Here is an 18,454-nt window from a genome sequence, read left to right as displayed (position 1 = left end):
CACACAGACCATGTGCATACACTGGGATATTTAGATAAAATAACATATATTTATTCACATGCCAGGAATATGTGCCTACTAATATCATGTGTTTTGGAAGCACACAAACACACATCAAAGTTGCAAAAATCTGAAGTGTAGCAATCAATGCTGATTAGGTTCCTACTTTGATTCATGAAAATAAATATCAAATTTACAGAGAGGTGCCTAGGAGGGACACTGGCTGAACCTGGTATGAGACTGTTCTCAACTTTGCTGGATCTCAGATCAGAATGGTGTTTCCTGGGAAGCAGACACTGCAGGTGGACAAGGCTGGTCTACCATTTACCTGTACCTACATGTTACCTACAGGTAGGTGGCTCCCAAATCCACAATGGCAGCCCTGACCCCTCATTTCCCATGCACCCCCCAGCTGGTTGCCTGTGTTTAGGCCCAGTGACGCCTAGTGGAGCGCAGGCTCCGTGCAAGGTCAGAGGGTGTCTGCCATGTGGCCAGTGCCTGAGGATGGCCCCTTCATTCCTCCTTTCATCCAGCTCCATGCTCTGGGATGCAGGTCTGGTCCACCCTGTATGAACTTTCTTCAGAGCAGTATCCAAAGGACTAGAAAAACAGGTCCCTCTCTAAACACACCTTCATGCCAGGAGACGGGCAGGGACAACAGACTGTGTGATTCTCCTGGGGCGGCCACAACAAAGCACCACAAACTGGGTGGCCAGAGAATTTATGCTCTCATGGTGCCAGAGACCAGAGGCTGGAAAGCAGGAGTTGGCAAAGTGGGCTCCCTCAGGGTCCCTGGGAGAGGTGCTATTCCAGGCTCTTCCAGGGACACTCCACCTCACCAAGCCACAACTAAGCTATTTAACTGTCCTTTCTAGAAAGGAGAGGAGAGGAGAGCAGAAAAGCATTCACAACCTGACCTGGGTCACTACAGCCTGCAGGCACCCCCTGCATTTTCCTGTGATCCCCTGTCCCAGCAGCACGGATGAGATGGAGGACACTGGGGAGCCCTGCAGCTGCACTGAGTGCCATCTGTCTGAGGATGGCTTCCTTGGGATGCCACATACCAGGAACACACAGAAGTCCCCAGGAAGCCTGGGGGGCTGACAAGATGGGACCACAGGAGGCTCAGATGGAGCTCTGCCACTGGCCAGCTGTGAGGCCTGGGTCAGGTGCTTCTCCTACACAGCCTCAGCCTTCCAGAGTATCAGCAGGTTGGAGGGATGCTACTTGCCAGGTGGCATGGATTGAATGTGTGCAAGTGTCCCCTGATGAAGCTCCCTGGGCAAGAGCCACAATGACCTTGTCCATCAGAGTGTCCCTGCAACTGCTGTCAGGGTCTGGTCTTCAGCAGGTGCCCAGCCTAGGTGAACAAATGAAGGATGGCAGGAGAAGTCTGAAGTGGAACAGCAGTGGGAGGGAGGGACAGCCCCACGGGAGGATGAAAGGACAAGAAACTATGAGGGTTTACCAACATCTGGGTAAGTGTCCCCTGGGGTCAGTCACAGTTTTAAGAAATTTACAATTATTAATTCAACAAAAGCTCACAACTGCCTTGTGATGTTAGTGTCATTGTTATATTCATTTTACAGGTGGAGAAACTGAAGCACAGAGACTGAGAGACTTGTTCAAGATCCCAGCAGTTGACAGGGCAGAATACAGAGGCCAGGACTAGACCTGGCTGTGGACTCCAGGGTCTTAACCCCTGCAGTCCTCTGCCTTCTCCCATTCAAATCGCCCAAGCCCCCCACCCCAAGGAACAGAGGAGGTAGATAGAGTTGAGCCAGGATGAGAGGCAGGAGAGGAGGACTTTGTCACACTGGGGACCTGATCCTCATCACCAGCCAGGAAGCACAGTCCAGACTGCAAACCCCAATGGCCCCAGGCACCTGTGTGTGGCTGTACACAGAAATTTGTGAAGGAACAAAGACAAACACTGAGACTTCAGAACAGCACTGGTCCAGAGAGAGAAGTGCTCCCCACAGAATCCCAGTGTCTACACCTAAGAGAGGTGGGCACCATCTCAGGTCCCCCTGAGACCCTGCAAAGAGGGAGGGGGCCCAGCAGGTGGTTCCCACAGGTGGCGGTTGGCGACCACTTTTCCAAACTCCCCTTAATTTAGACTAAGTGGGATTGAGCTCTGTCTTACTAAGGCCAAAATTTGAATCACAGATGATGGGGTGGTTTCTAAAATAACTTTGAAACTACATGCAGAAAAACAACTAGCAAAACAGAATTTGCCAAGTCAAATTTCTTGTGCTTCTAGAATGAAGGGAAGGAGAAAATTTGCAATCAACACTTCTATCATGTGTGAATGAAGAGGTTCGAAGATAATGGAAAATTTAGTGCTCATTCCAACCGGGACCTGACACGCCAGCCAAACCCAAAGGTGCACTGACCCCAGACACTGCCTGCCTTTCCCACCAGGCACCTCCCAGCCATGCTTCTGGACCCAGGTTGACCTGGATCCCCCTTCCCTGCCCCTCTGTCCGGTGCCATCTCCCTCTCCTCTGAACTCCTGCAGACCTTCATGAACAGCACCTTTCTGATTTCTTGCTGTCTTGGAGGAACTGGAATATCTGTTCTGCTTTATTGAGCACTTACTGTGTACCAGGCACTTGGTACACCTTATTCCTCTTAATCCTTGCACTGCCTCCATGCAGATAGTTTCTCTCCTATTTTTTTTTCAAAGTCTAATTTAATTCAGACTGAACAAACAAACAGAAAAGTGAGAAAGCTAACTGTATTAGCAGATACAGATATACCAAGTGTAAAACAGTGGCTTATTAACAGAACTATTTACATGCATATTTACAAGCAACCCTTTTATATACAAGTTTCAGTTAGTTGGAAAAAGATTTGACATTAAGTAAAAATACTACTTAAATAGGGCTGAGATGGTACATTATAAAAGTATTAGAAAAGTGATCCTCAAGGTATATTGGTTACAAAGCACATGAAAACTTGAATTATAAATATCTAGTAAAATTCCCTAATTTAAAAAAAAAAAGGTTAATGCAACTCATGCTACAAAGCAAAAGTGAGAAAGCCATATAAATAAAAGGAGAATAATATTCTAGGCCTTTGGGCAATGAAGTTAGTGAGGTGAAACAAAAGAACAATTCTTGAATTAGAAAAAAATTATCAGTGAAGGGTGAGTCTTGGTTGTTTAGTAGGGGAGTTGTAAGATTTTTTTTTCCATTAATGACATTTTTAAAGCCCTTGGTATCAAACAGCATCTACATATGTAAATCAGTTGTTGATAAATTCCAAGACTTTAAAGAGTTCATGATTGTGATTAGTATGAGACATGTCAAACTGAAAATCTATAATAGTCATACTTAAAAAAAATGCTACATTTTTGCAGTAATATGTATTTCTAGGTTAAGATTTTTCCCCCTCAAGAACTTAAGGTATAAATATCAAACCAGCTAGCAAAATTTACTTTCAACATTTCATTTATTTCAAAATCGATTTTATTGCAGCCAAAACAATGGAATTAACTGTACATGATAAACTATTTTATAAATATACACATTTTAAGTTATAGGAAATAGTTTATTTTGGCAGATAGTGTTAAACAAAATTAAAGTTGCATACATTAGTAACATAACTCAACATCCTTAATTTGGTATAAGTGTGACACATTTTCTTGCTTTCCTGTGTTCTGCTAAATCACCATACCTAATCAGTTTTATAAAACTGATATGCTGAAATTTAACTTTACTGCTTTCACTTATGATATGATTCCAAACAAAACTTTTCATAAGCTTCTTCAATCTCTGGGTCCATCTCATCATCAATATCACCCAAATATGGATCACCACCCCCTGACATATCTGTTCCATTTTCTTCATAATGTGGAAAAAAGTCCTCTCTTTCAAGTAATTCTTGATATTTCTCTTGGTAATCTGGATCAGCTGCAGTGAAAGGTACACCATCAGTTGTATAAAATGTTGGTTCATTCATAAAGTAGTTAGGATCATTTTCAGGTGTTGCTTCTCCATATGTTGAAGTTGCATGAACTCTACCCCAATTACTTGACTGGAGTTCTACAAGTTTCAAGAGCATCTGTTTTACATCTCTGCTGCAGTTTGCATCCAGGACAACATTTTCAATTCTCTGAATAATTTCTTCCATATCAGTCTTTCCTTTTTCCTTCCAGGCATCTTCCAAAACTGACCCTCTCAACTTCAGTAATTTTACTGCACAAATTAAGCTGTCATTCATAGGATTAGAGAATAGGGCATTCAACAATTCCCAGAGACCAACCTGAAGGATATCTGCTCTTGTAACTTGTCCATTTGTTCCCTTCATCTCCAAGTTAAGATAAACTCCCAGACAGAGTACAAATGAATGAAATCATTTTTGAGTCACTTCATCTACTTTTGCAACTTGATCTTTAACTTCATATTCAGTCCGACATCTTTGAAGTAGCAATTGGGGAAAGTTGCCAATCTGTGGGCTTATTGTCCTCCAGGCCCACCTTCCAGGTAATTACACAGGCGAGCTCCCATATAAGAGAAATTTGGGATAGATATAGCCTGTTGGTAGATGAGTTCCACAAGATCTTGCAAAGCATCATCTGTTGTAACCCAGCCATTCAGGCTCTCTGCAAACTGTTCGATTTCAGTTTCAAAACTGCCAGGCTGCCCTGTAAGATGATTAAAAAATTCTTGAACATATTCTGATAGAGTGGGATAATCCTCACAACCATCCTCGTGGGATTCTCTATAATCAGAAGAATAACATGATGGGTAAATTTCAGGGGTGTTGGCAGTTTAGACATTAACACAGAAGACACAACCACCTGGAGTTTAGCCATTGCAGACTCGAAGTTCTGTGGTGGGATTTTATACTATGGACTAGGTGGAGCTCTCAGGAGCCTCCTTTGTTCTGGGAGCGCCCCAGGCCAGGGAGGCCACTGGGAGCCTGCGGTGGCCTCGCTCTGGGCCCCTGGCGGCGGGGCCGTCCTGGGCTGGCACAGCGGCAGCAGGAAGCCCGGGGCTTTGGGCTGTGGCTGCGGTTCATGCCAGGACCATCCGGCAGGCCCCGCTTCATTCGGGAACCCGCCGCTCTCAGGCCCGCCCCCTACGTGGCCCAGACCCGACTCCAGCCCAACTAGTACCTGGAGTCCAATCGAAACCGTCCGACATGCTTCTCCTCCTCCTCCTCCTCCTCCTCCTCTGACGGCAGCCGTGCTCCTGGTAGGACGCGGAGGAAGGCGCCCCGGGCCGGCTCTAGCCGCTGCACCTCACTCAAGCCTCATGGAAGAGCTGGGCGGCGGGCCGGGTTCCTCCGTGGTTCGGGAGGAGCCGACCGCAGGCTGATCCCCGCGGAGCCCGCCTCTCTGTCGCTCCTCTTTTGTAGGTAGACTCTAAGGGCTAGAGAGGTCTGGCCGTTTATCACAGACACTTCCAGAGGAGTCACCCCAAGGAACCTTCACCTGCACTCCGCAGCTTCCAGACAAGTGAGTCGGATGGAAGAGGACCCAGGGCCTGGTGGAGGGCAGGAGCACACTGCTTGGACCGTGCAGCTGTTTCGACCCGGTTTCGTCCTGTGTTGATTTCCCTGGACCATTCCACACACTGGTGACATCTGCTAAGTGTAGACTGTGTCAGGAATCATGTGAGTGAATGGAGGCAAATGGGGTGTTGTGGAAAAAACACCACAATGTGTCCCCAGGAGAGGGAGTCATGGAAGTGACTGCTGCTGTCTGGGGGCATCCTCTGTCCTATGTGAGCTGGGTTTTGAGGGAGAGTAGGAGACTCCTGGAAGGAAGGAGAAAAGATTTCACTGGGAAAGGAAATGACAGCCGGGCTCAGCAAGTTCAGAAAATGGAGTGGGTGAGGGGAGAGGTGGGCAGGTGAGGACGAGAGGCTTTCTCTGGCATCACACCAGAGGCATAGGGATGGTGGTGTTGGTTGACACATGGGCCCATCTTCAGGACAGTGGGCATGAGCTGTCCCCTCCAGCGTCCCTCCAGGCCCACCTTCCAGGCAGCCTCCACAAGCGTCACCCATTCCTGACACACCTACCCTACTAAGGGCCCTGGCACCTCTCCATGATCTGATGTGACTTGGACAGTTCCAGTCTGCCCCCAAGCTCCCCTGCCACCCCAGAATTCCTGATCTTCAGTCCCTTCTCAGAAGAACATTTTAAAACAACAGAGTAAATTTATGGAATCATAAAACCAACAATACTGAAAGACAGTTATCAAAATGTTAAATGACCAAATCTGTGATGTAGAAAGCCACTTCTCACTAACATGTTAAATAGCAGGACCTAGAGAATGACCTCACACCCTGGTGACTTCACAATGGTGATAAGTGCAAACGATGTTTCAGGGTCTCTGCCAGAGTCACCACGGGGTTACAGCTATGCTTGCAATAAATTCGAAAGTACAAGTCATAGTACTGAGGCTTTGTGGTTTTGTTGACTACCTTGGTAACTGAAGGAAATGCTAGAAGTCACATAGAGATTTGTGAAAATAAAGAAGTATTTTTTTTTCCTGTCCAAAATCACAGACTCCCTAAATTCTACCCCCAAATACCATAGGGACCTCACACACTCCAGGTCAAAGCCCCAGTTCTGCACTAAGAACCCTCCCCATCCTTTCCTATGATTCTCTCCAGGCCATCTTCACAGGAAGGCCCTGGAGGAATGGGGTGGCTTCCTTCTGTCTGTTATGGATGTCTGCCCCCTTCAATAGAGAGCAAAATAAGAGGACAGGATGAGTTGAGATCAAGGAAGCTGAGCAAATCATGCCCAAACCCAGGTAAGAAAGGCATGGCTGCTTCTCTCACCCCTTGTGAGTTCCAAGACCCCAGCCCATCACCCCAGAGTATGGTCACCACCTCAGCACATAGGCGAACCCTGAACACTTGGTCAAAGAGCAAGACCTGGAGAAAGATGAAGGAATACAGCTATATCTGAGAATGTGTAGGTAGTTCTGCCTTCAAGAGGTGAAGCTTAGCCAGGCACAGTGATGCACATCTGTAATCCCAGTGACTTGGGGGCTGAGGCAGGAGGATCACAAGTTCAAGGCCAGCCTGAGCAACTGAGTGAGATTCTCAGCAACTTGATGGAATGCTGCCTCAAAATAAAAAATGGGAAGGGCTGGGGATGTAGCTCAGTTGAAGATCACCCCTGGGTTCAAATCCCAATACCAAAAAAGAGTTGAATCTTAAGTTCTTCCCTTTCAGTCTGGACTGGACTTACAGAAACTTCTGACAAATAGACCATGCAAAAATGATGACGCTTTATTTCTGAGATCAGATCATAGAAGGACTGTGCCTCCTTCCCTGCTCCTTCTCTTAAATCAATCATTCCAGGGAAGTCACCTAGCGTGTTGTCAGAACTCTCAACTAACCCTGTAGAAAGATCTATGTAGCAAGGGACCCAAGCCTCCCACCCACACTCAGAGAAGAAAGAAAACTCTCATTCAGCATCCATGTGAGGAGCCATCTTGGAATTTTGAATGTCACAGCCTTTGAACTTTTGAATGTCATGCCCGTGACTGCCAGCCTGATGATAATCTCAGGAAAGGCTGAGTCAGAACCTACCTCAGCTGGGCCACTCTCAGGTTCCTAATTCTCAGAAACCAAGGTAGCAATGTTTATTGGTTTAAGCTGCTAACTTTGGAGTATTTTGTTAAGTGTAACAGATTGCTAATATAAAGCATGAAAAGAAGTTCTCAGGGTCTGGTGGATGAGGGGCCAGAAGAGGTGACCACAGCAGGAGTCACCCTGAGGCAGTTATCCGGAGAGGGAGACCACACAAAGGGCATGGGGCACATCCTCAGTGTGTGTGCTGAGCTGCCCTGCTGCTGAGACCCAGGTCTCTGGTACTTCCCTGTCTAAAGGCCTATTTCCAGGTGGCTCTGGCAGTTCCCTCAGCTGTGGTGGGGAGTAAGAAACCACCCAGAGCTGCTGCAGGGTCCAAGGAGGTGGCTCGTGCAGTGCATAGAGGTTGTCAGTCACCCATAAAGCACTCAGTAAGAGGTGGCAAGGGCATCTGGGCCCTCTCTCCACCTCCAGTAGGCCCAGACACGCAGGCAAGGCTGTCCCAAAGGAAGCCCCCTCCTCTTGACACCTGGAAGGCCTGGGAATCTAAACAGAGTGCCAACTTGAGACTGGGACACTTGTACACTGCTTGGGCCCTGAGCTGCATCCTGCCCCCACTCAGCCAATGCCTGCTCAGGAAGGGGCCCACAATGAGGGGATCATGCACAGAAGTCACATGAAGATGGAGACCACCAGAAGCCCCTCAGTGGATGACTGGATAAGCCCAACGTGGTCATTCACCAGAAGGGCTCTGACACACAGACAAGGACTGAGCTTGTCACCGTGCAGAGAGGTGATGCTCCATGCAAGAAATTGGTGACAAAAGGCCACATGCACATGATTGCATCTCCATGAAATATCCAGAAAGGGCAGGTCCACAGAGGCAGATGGCAGATGGGTGGTGACCAGGGAGTGGTGGGGAAGAAGTGACCACCCAGTGGCTCTGGGGTTTCCTTGACAGACATGGCAGCTGCCCAGCACAGTGCATGTCCTCAATGTTGCCAATGTGCTCACCTTAAATGGCTGACCCTGCGTTGTGCAGATTTTACCTCAACTTCACAGACAACTACGTGGAGATACCACTTTTTACCCATCAGACTGGCAGGAGTGGGAGTGTGGCCCCCAGGCCATGTCTGGGATGCTGTGGGGACAGGCCCTCCAGGAGTGGATGGGGAAGTCACTCTTCAGGAGCAACATGACCATCAGACACCTCCCCAAGCCTGGTGGCCTTTGACCCAACAACTTTCCAGCAGGTGTTGGTCCTACAATCTCCAGCACAGGCGAGGAATGAGATACATGGAACACGTCACAGCAGTACGTTGGAAGTAACAGAAGTGTCAGGACACTAGAAAGAGCTCAGGCCTCTGGGGAGCCAGCTGCAGAAATGTGGGTTCTAAAAAGAACAAGGCTTTCTCTGTGGCCTCACTAAGAAAGAAAGTAGAAGTAGATAGTGTGTGTGAACTTCATTTGCTTGTACATCTGCAGAAAGAGCTGCACACATGTGTACATGCAGAAAACCCCCAGAGACCCACAGAGGGACTGGGAAGGATTCTCCTGGGGGTGAGGAAGAGGCCTTAAGGAGCCTCAGGAAGCTCACCTGTTGGCATGCCTTCCCTTTGTGGTCCCCTCCCTCACTGTGACAGAACTGGTCTGTGTGGCCCTAAGGAGTTCCAGACACAGCACTTCTGGAACTCCATTGGACTGAATTGTGTCCCCATGAATTCACAGGTTGAGTTCCCAACCCCAGCACCTCAGGTATGGCTGTGTTGGAGATGGGACATGAGTTAACATGGCTTCATGTGTGAAGCCAGTTGGGTAGACCCTGATTTCATTTCCCGGGTGTCCTTAGAAGAAGAGGACATTCAGAGAGACAGGTGCAGAGGGCAGACCATGTGAGACCCTGGGATATGGCATCTATATGACAGGGAAAGAGGCCTCACAGAAAGCCAGTCCTGCTGAAGCCTTGGTCCCCTTTGGTATTTTTCCTGAGTACACAAGTGTCACTGGGTGGTCTGGGTGGTCCTCTGGTCTGTTCCTTGCCTTCCCTTGGCACTGTGCTCATGGTCTGAGCCCTGCAGTCTACTTCCTGGGCTTCTGTGTCCCTTGGCTGCCAACTGGCTTTGATTCATGGGAAGGACCTGCTGGGGGCCTGGAGGGCAGAGGCCTGAAGATTCCCTGCTCCTCTTCTCTGCTGTGAGCTGTGACTCCTCTGTGGGACCCTGCCACTGGCCCTCCATGAGACCCAGCTCCAAGCCCTGGCAATGCCACTTGCTGTGACCCTCCATCTCCACTGACAGTGGCAGCTTCCTGTCCTGGCCAACCTGTGTGTCCTCACTGCCCTGCATGCCCTCAGCTCTTCCATCTTCCTAGGCAGCAGAGCAGATGACACCTGTGGCCACCTCCAGGGGAAGACCCACTGCAGAGAGGGTCCTGTCTGCAGAAGCAGCAGCCCCAGACCACCAGCTGAACAGACACTGGATAGAACAGTGCTGTGGTCACCTAGAAAGTGACAGCAACACCAGCCTCCACAGCACTGGTGGCCCTATAGCTGAAACAAGAAAATGGTGTAAACGTGCCCCTTCTGGGCTTCAGGCAAAAGATGGTTTTCTTCCCAACAAGAACAGATATGGCAGTGGGTGGCCAGCACCACATGAGGCACATGTATGAGCAGCAACAGTCCCTGTCCAGGCCAAAGCAGGAAATGATGTCCTGAGAGACACACAGCACAGGCTGGCAGAGCACTTTGTCTTCAAGAGGAAATGCTCAGGTCCAGGTCTGCTCCTGTGTGACAGGGCAGGGTCGAGGACTGTGCCCAGGACTGGCTTTCCCAACATTCCCTGTATTGAATCCCTCTGACTTAAATACCTGGAGTGTGTTGTTTCTCTGCTTGGATCCCATTGATATCAGAGTATAATAAGTGAAAGAAAAGGGTCAGAGAGGCCAACACACATTTGAAAAGCATCTGTCCAGTGTGAGCTCTGTCCTCCAGTGGCCCCCACAGCATTTTCGGTTGGGGTCACCGTTACGGCTGTCACATCTCTTTGCTCATCACCAACTCCCTGCTTGGCCACCTGAGCCACCTCCCTCCTACCCTCCTGCCTCTGCCTTACTCAGAGCTACCTTGACTTGGCTAGTACATGTAGGACATCTACATCACAGAACCAGGTGTCCTGGGAGGAGGGTTTCCAGTCAAAGTGTCTCCATCATCCACTCTCCCCGGCCCAGGAGCCCCACAGGGATATGGAGGATGGGAAACAGCAGCACACTGTTGCATTCATGAGGCAGCAGTGGGCAGCAGGGGCCCCGGCCCTCCCAGCAGGTCCCTGGGCCACGGCCCCAGCACTGGTCAGCTGTGGCCAGAAGAAAGAGTCCAGAGCAGAGCAGATGATCTCTGCTCAGAGAAAGAGGGAGGCCAGCAACCACCTTCTTGTTTTCAGAGACTGACATGAGAACTTTGCTAGGTGACCAGATTTTTCAAAGCTCAGATGGAGACAGATGGTGTTCAGAGATGTTTTCCTGAGTTATCCATTAACATACATAAAGAGCATGACAGGCAGCCTGCATACCCACTCCCTCCCACTGTCCATTTAGCAAACCCTCTTTGACGAGCAGAGCTGGGCCTCCTCCAATGGCAGGTCAGTGATGGCAGGACACCAGAGGGGAGCCCAGGTGGAGACCCCCTGAGGGGCAGCTTCCCTGAGTCAGCTCCCCCCAGGTCCAGTCCCAGGCCTTGACACACAAGGCCTCATGTGTGAGCCCACCCTTCTGCAGGGCTAGTGGGAAGAGTGGGTCACTCTGGGTCATGAAAGGGGTGAACAGCCACCAAAGCCTTGGGGAATCTCTGCAGCTGGGCAGCATTTGCCCCCTGGAACCAATCTGGGAGGAACTGGGGAGCCCACCCACCCCAGGACACAAAGGGCATCCTCACCAATCAGGTGCTGTCAGGAGCAGCCTCAGGGCCTCCTCGCCTCCACAGTTTTCAGGTGGGGACAGCAGAAGCCGGGCAGGACTCTGAGTGTTCCATAGACCCCTGGGCTCCATGGTCACTGGGTCACATCATTGTCAAGGTCAGGTCACAGGTTTGGACATTCACCTGGGACCAGCCCTGCTCTTGGCGTTGCAGACTTGAGCACATTCTGAACATGTGGTGCTGCCTGAGACACATTGCCACCAAGGCCACGGGCAGCAGAGGAAGGGCTGCAGCCCAGGTGGGCAGGACTACTGGCAGTGTGTGCTGCCTCACCACCCTGAACAGAGACCTTGCAAACATTCACTTCCTTGGTGAATGCCCACTCTGCCCTGAGTGGGACCACAGCTATCCCCACCTAGCCACCTAACCATGATCACCTTGGATTCCTAACACTCCCATCTACCATGATGTACTCCACACAGGAAGCCAGATGGCAGGATGTGCAGGGGCTCTGCAGGCTTCACAGTGTGGACCTGTTACCTCTGTGCCCTCCATTCCTCCCATGCTCCCCTCATACTGCTCCAGTCACACTCCTGCCTCAGGGCTTTTGCACTGACTGTTCTCGATTTCTGAATGATCCTTTCCTGGAGGTACACAAGGCTAACTCCCTCCTCAGCTTTACACCAGGTTTGAATGTCACCTCCTCAGACTTCTCTGATGCATGCTCCAGATGGCCTCCATTCCCCATGCCCCACATGTCCCATACTCCTCCCCATCCCACTTGGCCACAGCACATAAACCTTCCAACGTTTTGTTTAATTCACTGGCCACCCTTCCTGTTCATCATGTCCCATTACTGCATTGTAACCTGCAAGGACAGAAATCTTTGTGATTAAGTCAGTAACACGGCCTAGAGAATGCGTAGCACACAGACTGCATGCAATCAACACCAGCTAAATGAATGAATTGCCCACAAGAAATCCTCAAAGGAGCCTTAATCTCTTTTTGCACATGAGGATACTGACGCTCACAGGAGTTCAGTACCTAAACCAAGGAGTTTAGAACAAGCAAGGAGTACAGAACAAGGATTTTTTTTCTATTGTAAACAAATGGGGTACAGGTTGTTTCTCTGTTTGTACATGGCGTAAAGGCATACCATTTGTGTAATCATAAATTTACATAGGGTAATGTTTTTTGATTCATTCTGTAACTTTTTCACTTCCCCCCTCCCACCCATCTATACAGTCCTCTATACAGTCCTTCCTTCCTCCATTCTTGCCCCCCTCCCTAACCCTAACTCTAACTCTAACACTAACCCCTCCCACCACCCATTATGTGTCATCATCCACTTATTCGCAATATCATTCGTCCTTTGGTTTTTTGAGATTGGCTTAACTCACATAGCATGATATTCTCCAATTTCATCCATTTGCCTGCAAATGCCATAATTTTATCATTCTTTATGGCTCAGTAATATTCCATTGTATATATATACCACAGTTTCTTTATGCATTCATCAATTGAAGGACATCTAGGTTGGTTCCATAATCTGGCTATTGTGAACTGAGCAGCAATGAACATTGATGTGGCTGTATCTCTGTAGTATGCTGATTTTAAGTCCTTTGGGTATAGGCCAAGGAGCAGGATAGCTAGGTTGAATGGTGGTTCCATTCCAAGTTTTCTAAGGAGTCTCCACACTACTGTCCAAAGTGGCTGCACTAATTTGAAACCCCACCAGCAATGTATGAGTGTACCTTTATCTCCACATCCTCGCCAACACCTGTTGTTGCTTGTATTCTTGATAATCGCCATTTTAATTGGGGTGAGATGGAATCTTAGGGTGGTATTGATTTGCATTTCTCTTATTACTAGAGATGTTGAACATTTTTCCATATGTTTGTTGATTGCTTGTAGATCTTCTTCTGTGAGGTGTCTATTCATTTCCTTAGGCCATTTGTCGATTGGATTATTTGCATTCATGGTGTAGAAGTTTTTTGGGTTCTTTATAGATTCTGGAGATTAGTGCTCTATCTGAAGTATGATTGGCAAAGATTTTCTCCCACTCTGTAGGCTCTTTCGTCACATTACTGATAGTTTCCTTTGCTGAGAGAAAGCTTTTTAGTTTGAATCTATCCCAGTTATTGATTCTTGCTTTTATTTCTTGTGCTATGGGAGTCCTGTTGAGGAACTCTGGTCCTAAGCTGACATGTTGAAGCTCTGGACCTAATTTTTCTTCTATAAGATTCAAGGTCTCTGGTCTGATTCCGAGGTCCTTAATCCATTTTGAGTTTATTTTCATGCATGGTGAGAGATATGAGTTTAGTTTCATTCTGTTGCATATGGATTTCCAATTCTCCCAGCACCATTTGTTGAAGAGGCTATCTTTTCTACATTGCATATTTTTGGAACCTTTGTCTAGTATGAGAAAATTGAATTTATTTGGGTTTGTGTCCGTGTCCTCTATTCAGTACCATTGATCCACCTTTCTATTTTGGTACCAATACCATGCCGTTTTTGTTACTATGGCTTTGTAGTATAGTTGAAGATCTGGTATTGCGATACCCCCTGCTTCACTCTTTCTGCCAAGGATTGCTTCAGCTATTCTGGGATTTTTATTCTTCCAGATGAATTTCATAATTGCTTCCTCTATTTCTGTAAGGTACATCATTGGGATTTTAATTGGAATTGCATTGAATCTGTATAGCACTTTTGGTACTACGGCTATTTTGACAATACTAATTCTTCCTATCCAAGAACATGGGAGATCTTTCCATCTTCTAAGGCTTTCTTTAATTTCTTTCTTTAATGTTCTGTAGTTCTCATTGTAGAGGTCTTTCACCTCTTTTGTAAGATTGATTCCCAAGTATTTCATTTTTTTCGATGCTATTGTGAATGGGGTAGTTTTCCTAATTTCTCTTTCTGAAGATTCATCACTTATGTATAAAAATGCCTTAGATTTACGTGCATTGATCTTATATCCCGCTACTTTACTGAATTCACTTATGAGATCTAAAAGTTTTCTGGTGGAATTTCCTGGGTCCTCTAAGTATATAATCATATCATCAGCAAATAGGGATAGTTTGTGTTCTTCTTTTCTTATTTGTATCCCTTTAATTTCTTTGGTCTGTCTAATTGCTCTGGCTAGAATTTCAAGGACGATATTGAATAGAAGTGGTGAAAGAGGGCATCCCTGCCTTGTTCCAGTTTTTAGGGGGAATGCTTTCAGTTTTTCACCATTTAGAATGATATTAGCCATGGGCTTAGCATAGATGGCATTTACAATGTTAAGGAATGTTCCCACTATCCCTATTTTTTCTAGTGTTTTGAGCATGAAGCGGTGCTGTATTTTATCAAATGTTTTTTCTGCATCTATTGAAATAATCATGTGATTCTTAACTTTAAGTCTGTTGATATGGTGAATGACATTTATTGATTTCCTGATGTTGAACCAACCTTGCATCCCTGGGATGAAATGCACTTGGATCATGGTGCACTATCTTTTTAATATGTTTTTGTATGCGATTTTGCTAAAATATTGTTGAGAATTTTTGCATCGATGTTCATTAAGGATATTGGTCTGAAATTTTCTTTCCTCAATGTGTCTCTGTCTGGTTTAGGTATCAGTGTAATATTGGCTTCATAGAATGAGTTTTGGAGGGTTCCCTCCTCTTCTATTTTATGGAATACTTTGAGAAGTATTGGAATGAACTCTTCTTTAAAGGTTTTGTAGAACTCGGCTGAGAACACATCTGGTCCTGGACTTTTCTTTGCTGGTAGTCTTTTGATGGCTTCTTCTATTTCATTACTTCACATTGGTCTATTTAAATTGTGTATGTCCTCCTCGTTCAGTTTAGGCAATTCATATGTCTCTAGAAACCTGTTGATGTCTTCGAAATTTTCTATTTTGTTGGAGTATAGATTTTCAAAATAGCTTCTAATTATGTTTTGTAATTCAGTCGTGTCTGTTGTGTTGTGATATTTCCTTGCTCATTCCGAGTTTTAGTGATTTGGGTTTTCTCTTGTCTTCTCTTTGTTAGTGTGGCTAAAGGTTTATGAATTTTGTTTATTTTTTCGAAGAACCAACTATTTATTTTGTCAGTTTTTTGTATCGTTTCTTTTGTTTCAATTTCGTTGAGTTCAGCTCAGAGTTTAACTATTTCCTGTCTTCTACTACTTTTGGTGTTGGTCTGTTCTTCTTTTTCTAGGGCTTTGAGCTGTATTGTTAGGTCGTTTATTTGTTGAGTTTTACTTCTTTTATTAAATGTGCTCCATGAAATTACTTTTCCTCTAAGTACTGCTTTCATACTGTCCCAGAGATTTTGATATGATATTTCTTTGTTCTCATTTACTTCTAAGAATTTTTTACTTTCCTTCCTAATATCTTCTGTTATCCATTCATCATAAAATACATATTGTTTATACTCCAGGTGTTGGAGTAGTTTCTGTTTTTTACTCTTTCATTTATTTCTAACTTCAATCCATTATGATCTGATAGAATACAAGGTAGTGACTCTATCTTCTTGTATTTGCTAACATTAGCTTTGTAGCATAATATATGATCTATTTTAGAGAAAGTTCCATGTGCTGCTGAGAAAAAAGTGTGTTTGCACTTGGTTGGATGTTATATTCTATAAAGGTCTGTTAAGTCTAAATTATTGATTGTGTTATTAAGATCTATGGTTTCTTTGTTCAATTTTTGTTTGGAAGATCTGTCCAGTGGTTAGAGAGGCGTGTTAAAATCACCTAGTATTATTGTGTTATGGTCTATTTGGTTTCTAAAATTGAGAAGGATTTGTTTGACATACATGGATGAGCCACTTTTTGGGGCATAGATGTTTATGATTGTTATGTCTTGCTGATTTATGCTTCCCTTAAGCAGTTTGAAATGTCCTTCTTTATCCCTTCCTACTATCTTTGGCTTGAAGTCCACATTATCTAAAATGAGGATGGATACTCCAAGTTTTTTGCTGAGTCCATGTGCATGGTATGTTTTTCCCCATCCTTTCACCTTTAGTCTATGGGTATCTCTTTCTATGAGGTGAGTCTCTTGCAGGCAACATATTGTTGGATCTTTCTTTTTAATCCAATCTGCCAGTCTATGTCTTTTGATTGATGAATTCAGGCCATTAACATTCAGGGTTATTATTGAGATATGATTTGAATACCCGGTCATTTGGTCCATTTTTTAAATTTTACTTATTTATTTATTTATTTATTTATTTATTTATTTATTTTGACACACCTTGGTTCCTCCTTTATTTGTCAGTTCCTTTAGGATAATTTCTCCCTTTGCTGATTTGCTTCTTTGTTTTTCATCTCTTCCTCATGGAATATTTTGCTGAGAATGTTCTGTAATGCTGGCTTTCTATTTGTAAATTCTTTTAGCTTTTGTTTATCATGGAATGATTTTATTTCATCGTCAAATTTGAAGGTAAGTTTTGCTGGGTATAAGATTCTTGGTTGGCATCCATTTTCTTTCAGAGCTTGAAAAATGTTGTTAGGGTCTGGATTGAAATATCTGTTGATATCCGTATTGGTTTCCCCCTGAATGTAATTTGGTTATTTTCTCTCACAGCCTTTAAAATTCTGTTTTATTTTTATGTTAGGTATTTTCATTATAATGTGCCTTGGTGTGAGTCTGTTGTAATTTTATGTATTTGGAGTCCTCTAAGCCTCTTGAACTTGATTTTCCATTTCATTCTTCAGATTTGGGAAATTTTCTGATATTATTTCATTGAATAGATTTTTCATTCCTTTGGTTTGTTTCTCTAAGCTTTCCTCAATCCCAATATTTCTCAAATTTGGCCTTTTCATGATATCCCATAGTTCTTGGAGATTCTGTTCATGATTTCTTACCATCTTCTCTGTTTGTTCAACTTTGTTTTCAAGGTTAAGTGTTTTGTCTTCAATATCTGAGGTGCTGTCTTCCAGGTGTTCTATCCTATTGGTTATGCTTTCTATATAGTTCTTAATTTGGTTTATTGTTTCCTTCATTTCAAGGATTTCTGTTTGGTTTTTTCAATATCTCTAACTCTTTATTGAAATGATCTTTTGCTTTCTGTATTTGCTCTTTTAAGTGTCGATTGGTGCTATCATTCAATGCCTGCATTTTCTCTTTCATCTCATCGTTTGTTTCCCTGATCATTTTAATTATGTACATTCTGAACTCCCTTTCTGTCATTTCTTCTGCCGTGTTATCATTGGATTTTATTGATGTAACATCTAGATTTTTTGGGAGCATTTTCTTCCCTTGTTTTCTCATATTGTTCAAGAATTAGTGGGTCATTAAGATATTGCAGTTTTCCTCTATTGACTTATAATGTCCCTGAAGATTGCTAGTGTATCCCCTCTTATCCTTCAGTAGCCTGCTGTCTTGGAGGAAGTTGATAATGTGGTGCTCTACAAGGAAGCTGCCTCTCTAGGGTTGGTTACCCTCAGGTGGAGTATGTTCCCTGATAGTGGGCAGAGGTGCCTCCACTTGTTGACCAATGGTCATCCAAAGGGGAACTAGGCTGCGAGCTGAGGCAAGGCCTGTTTGTGCCTGTGTCTCTGGTTTTATCGTCCTTGTGGGAAAACCTCAACTGGCAGGGAAGACTCACCCGGTGAGGAGGTCTCGCTGGTCAGTTCCCCTCCTAGAGGTTCCCTTCAATCTACAACTTCCACCTGGGCTGGTCTGTCTTCCTCTGCAATGTTCCCAGGGGCCCGGACCTACTTCCTGGTCTTGGGAGCCTCACCCTTCACAGACGAGTCTCCTTAGGCTGCCTCTACTCAGAGAATCTGCCCGCAGTCCTGGAAACTTTGCTCTGCCCCTAAGCATGTCTCTGTGCGACTCTTCCAGCAAGAAGCCGTCTAGGTCCTTGGACACTGCTCTGCACCTAATCACCTGGCTATGCGGCCCCTCCTCTGAGCTGTCACCTGGAGCCCCATACAATGGCTCCAAGACCCAGAGATCTGCCACACACCTCTTCCTCCGGACAGCTGC

The 18,454-nt window shown here is 45.5% G+C and overlaps 1 pseudogene; it reads right to left on the bottom strand.

Annotated features, from left to right (window-relative positions):
* Positions 1–3,729: 3,729 nt before the first annotated feature.
* On the bottom strand, positions 3,730–5,153 carry LOC124975419 (polyadenylate-binding protein-interacting protein 1-like; annotated as a pseudogene).
* Between the last annotated feature and the right edge of the window lie 13,301 nt (positions 5,154–18,454).

Source organism: Sciurus carolinensis, unplaced genomic scaffold, assembly GCF_902686445.1.
Source record: "Sciurus carolinensis unplaced genomic scaffold, mSciCar1.2, whole genome shotgun sequence".
Taxonomy (NCBI): Eukaryota; Metazoa; Chordata; class Mammalia; order Rodentia; family Sciuridae; genus Sciurus; species Sciurus carolinensis.
Note: the sequence above shows the minus strand (reverse complement) of the source record. Positions and strands in the feature narration are given on the sequence as shown.